This window comes from Tenrec ecaudatus, unplaced genomic scaffold, assembly GCF_050624435.1.
Source record: "Tenrec ecaudatus isolate mTenEca1 unplaced genomic scaffold, mTenEca1.hap1 Scaffold_123, whole genome shotgun sequence".
Taxonomy (NCBI): Eukaryota; Metazoa; Chordata; class Mammalia; order Afrosoricida; family Tenrecidae; genus Tenrec; species Tenrec ecaudatus.
Window position 1 is genome coordinate 245,239 of NW_027457793.1, and position 4,998 is coordinate 250,236.

The window sequence follows — 4,998 nt, forward strand, 5'->3', positions numbered from 1 at the left end:
TCATTAGTGCACTGACTGAATATCAAAATTTTTGCTTTTGTAGTGATTAATCAAACAGTCCTAAATGACCATGCCCATTTTACATTAAGAGACATATTATGTATAAATCCCATAAAGTTATGTTCATAGGAAACCACCTTCCAACATTTTAATGCAGATTAGAGTTCTATTAATCAGGTAAATTTTGGACTAGATAATAACCAAAGTCCCATATAAATCAGCATATCTATGATTCAGATTCAAGTGCTCCAGAAATAGGGGAAGAATCAACATCGCCAGAATTGTCAAGCTTCATTTGAAACAATTTATATTAAAAAATTCTTAGAGAAAGGAAGATGGTATTTTTTTTTTATTTTCTTAGGTGGGCTATGTGGATAAAGTTTCCCTCTAAAATATGTTTTATTGAAACAAATTATTAGTATTTGATATGCAAGCATAGAAATTATTTTTTTAATTTTCCATTAAGAAAAACACCTCAAAAGGGAAGCACATCAGTAGAAATATTAAATAAACACTGCATATTTAAAATTCTGCAGCTGCTGTGAATCAGAAATGACTTGATGGTAGATATTCTTTCTTTTTGGTTTTATAAATTACCCCAGAGAGCAAATGTTTCTGTGACATTTCTATCACGTCAACATGTCATTACTGGGCACCTTCAAGTCATTTCAGGTAGCAGAATACGAAGTGCCCCAGGGTCTTCCAGGCTGTATTTTATGGGACAGGCTGGCGGGACTTTCCCTAAAGGGGTCTCTGGGGGTGTCTGTGCCACCAGCCTTTTAGCAGAACATTGTTTAAGTGAGTTTAACAAAAATATTGTTTAAAAAAAAGTAAGTTTCTCTCATGGACTCAATTTTCTCAAAGCTTTCATTGTGTATGTGTCCATTTAAATTGTATTTAAAGGGTTTTAGTTTGTTTGCACGAGTACTGTCCTGTCTTTTTCATGTACAGTTACATTCTTTTTTCCTAAACAAATCTCAGTCCCGAAAAGGACTTAAATCACCCCAAAGAGATGATTTGAGAATATAACATCTCGGATTAGTTCTGTCCATGGCTTGGAACCAGTTAGAACTGGTTCAATTCGGGTCCTCCAGGTGAACTAGGAACAGACACCAATGTGCAAGCTGTAGGTCTACTGAACCCACAACCAGATTTGGAAACATGGCAGGCAGAGCCTCGCTATGGGAAACTCAGAACCCTTTCAGAAGGGTTACCAGGACTGTGGAAAACCAACCATGTTCAAAGTGGTAAAATTAGCTGTCATCTCTGTGCAGGGTACTACTGTTTGCAACTCTGCTGGTCGAGATAGGTAGTTGCTAAGCAATGCCTGTGGCGCCTTTGTTTTCTAGAATAGAGATTACACTTCTAGGGGGACACTGATGGTACTTTTTCTGCATTCCCATGTATCGTTCTGAAACACCCATATTTTACTGACTGTATACCGTCTACCTTCAACATCCATGACTGATACGTGAAGAACCAATCCAAACCCCTAGTCCTTTTATTTGATAAACAGAAACCAAATGGTAAGCATTTGTCTGCCGATTTGACAATGCATTTCAACAGAATGGATGTGAGACAGGAGAAGTTGGGAGTTAGGAAAAATGAACATAAGCAGACAAATTTCAGGTTTCCGAAATTCAGACTTTCCTTCATTAATTTTCAGATAAACAGTCTCATGCATGTCCTTGTATTTACTATGCATTTCTTACATCCTGTGAAATGCAGAAATGTATTCTTCATCAACGTTTGTAACGAGGTAACTAGGCCATTCTCTTCATGTGAGTTAAAGCCCAAGAAGTTAGTTAAAAGATAACTGAATAGAGCATCGTATAGAGTCATACAGCTACACCATTTTACACAATTGTCCTGCTTTAAGCAAAAGCAGGATCTCTGAATGAGAACTGTTCCAGGGTGCCCTACAGTTGATGGCAATGCTTAGCAAGCCTCTATGCAGAGTAGCAGTGGCCTGCGGGCTTTCTAGGCTGCAGTCTTGACCGGAGCACACCGTGGAGGCCAGATCTTTTCTTCTGTTGTGTCCCCAATGCGGGGAAGACACAGGCCTTTCTGTTAGCAAAAGGCATAACCACTACATGGCCAGGGGTCCTCAAATAAGCACCGGTAGATTATTCTGAAATGTGAGCACCTTCGGAAGACTTTTGGGGCTCACTGATATATAATAATTGATCACAATGCATTCAAATAAGCTCCAGCAGTCATTTTGGTTCCAAATGGATGAATATGCACTATTTCAAAGCATTTCACTTTCAAAATGGATCTCAAAACAGAAATTTCATTTTGAAAAAATACAGCAAACACTGAAATATTTGAAACTATTTAACGCAAATGATTTCCAAGTCTATCTGCAATGCCACCCAGAGGACAACTCCCCCGGGCTGAGATGACTCATACACCACTGGCTGGATCTGTTTTGATGTATTAGTCATGCTTCCATCAACACAATGGTATTGAGATGCTACCTTTTCTTTATGTAATACAAAGTACTCAAAATGCTTACAATCTTCTTGCTAAATGCCCTACATTCCTAGATGGTTTCAAAAAACATAAATTACCATCAATATCATGATTGAATATCAATTCTCCATGGTTTTCAGCCAAAACACATGAATGAAAGAGTATTTAAAAGATGACTTGATTAGAGAACAACCTTTTACGTTTACATAGTCTAATAAACTGTAAAGGCTGGGCAAAGTCAACTAGGTACACTAAGGAAAATACGTAGAATCTTCATTGTTGCAACTATAGAGTATATCTGTGATAAATGCTTGCTTCACAAAGAAATGCTATCTGCAATTTCTTATTTCGTGAAAAATGCAGCCATTTGAATTCATTTCCCCTACCACACATAGGCTTGGGGTATTGGTGCTTAAAGAGGGAATCGAAAGACTCACAGCGCTAAAGCATCATTGTGTCTTATACTTCAAACAATTTCACTATCAGCAACATTCGTCCATTTGAATTTCACAGACGAGCATTAAAAGTTGAAATTCGTTATTGATATTTCTAACTCAAATTCTCACCGTGCCCCTCAGATTGGCATTCATTGAGTAAAGAGTGTCTATCCACAAAATGTCACTACCCAAGCCAAGTACTCAGTATGAGCGTAATCAGTGAGGAGCATTTGAATAATGGTGGATCGACCAAGAAAAAAGTCTTAACATCTATGATGGCATCCTTTTCTCCCAACCCACCACACATTGCAAAGTAACTGCCACACTGACATGGTTCTCAAAACCCTGAAGACCCACCCCAAATGACATCTAGCTTCACAGTTACCAAAGTCAGTCCTCTTTGCTACCCCATTCCTGCCCTCACCCTCATCAGCCAAAAGCAATTACATTAAACACCTAGCCTTAAATCTAAAACAAAAATGGAATCAAGAGTAAAGAGTAAAGAAAAATAGTCAAAAATGATGAAGTCCTACATAAGCTTTTTTTTGCAGTTTATTTTTTTTAATGCTGGCTTTACCCATGTCATCATGTCTACAATATTTGTTCATATAAAATTCTATATTGGTTATAAAAAGCGATAAAAATGGTGTTAAACATTTTATAAGGAATTGTTATGATGCAGAGGTCTAAGATATACAATGTCAGTTGATGAGGAATTGCTTTTATTCACTCAAATTAGGAATTATTTTTATCCACCAAAAATCCCACAAATATTGGGAGCAGATGGTAAGGGAAAAGAAAAGACACTGACATTTACTGTGGGCTGAATATGATTTGAACACTTTGATAAGTAGTTCACACATACAATCTATGGTGGGTATTATTCACATTTTATTGGTCAGTCTGATGAAGCCAGTTGACAATGATGGTACTAGCTAGTTAAGTCATCCTAGGAACTCAGGTCTCTCTGACACTAAAACAGGCTTCCTTTCAATGAGGTGACACACACAGAAAAACTGAGTAGCATTCGGATTTCTTATTAGTTAATTGATTGGGAAGAACTTTCCACAAGACTAGACAGACAGTAAAATATCCCAAGCTATTAATTTTACTAGTTGGGTTTTTTCACTTGTAATCTTATTTCCGGTTCTTCATAACCTAGTCTAAGAATAGAAAAGTGCTGAGTCTGGGGAAGATGGCCGACAGGGACACCGGCATACTCTGAGAGCTCCTCCAAACAAAGCGGGATTGGCGACCAGGTAGCTGAATAGTAAGAGTCTGGTGAGTGAAATATCCCCCTGGGACAGCACCCCAGTCCTACCCCACGTATTTGTCCTGAGCAGGGGTCTAGGTGAAAGAGGACCGGACTAGTGGGACATCTCTGGCCACTAAGCTGCCGTGAGCTCACTGGCGACTGGCCTAGGCTCCATCCCCAAACCGGATGCCAGCCCAGAGCCGCTTGCCTGCCCTGCCTAGACAGGCGCAGCAGGTCACGCTCCCCTACTCCAGCGGCCCACTCCCCACTCGCGGATCCCCACTGGGAGAGAAGCTTTCCTCTCCCGCAGTTCCCCTCTCCCCGCAGGGCAGCGATCTGCCCTCGGGCCCACGTCCCTCCCTCCATTCATCCAAGCTCAGGGGAGCGGACCCGCGGGTTGTCTGGCGACCCCCACGGGGGACCATCCACCCACGCCACTGCCGCGGACCTCTCCACCTACCCTCTGTGTGCCGGCCTCCCAGCCCCGCCCGCCCCCGCCAGCCCCTGGCAGCCTAGCGCCAGCTCCACTCCTGGCGGGGACCCTGCGCTGAGCACTTCCCGCCAACAGGAGCCATAGCCCAACCCGCGCCTGTCCCGGACCCTGAGCTTCCGCGGAGCACCGCGCCCCGCGCTGCTGAGTCTGCCCACCAAGGGCCCCTCCCTGCGCAAGGCACAAGAGTAGGTGCCCTCCCCAGGGTGCTGCAGGGACCCCGGCGGCGGCGACTCTGAGCCTGAGCGGAGGAAGGACGCCATTGCCCCCTGCGGTTTCGTGCCAAGCCTCCTTTGCAGGCGCCATTACCCCCTGCGGTTTCGCGCCAAAAGGGCGGAGAG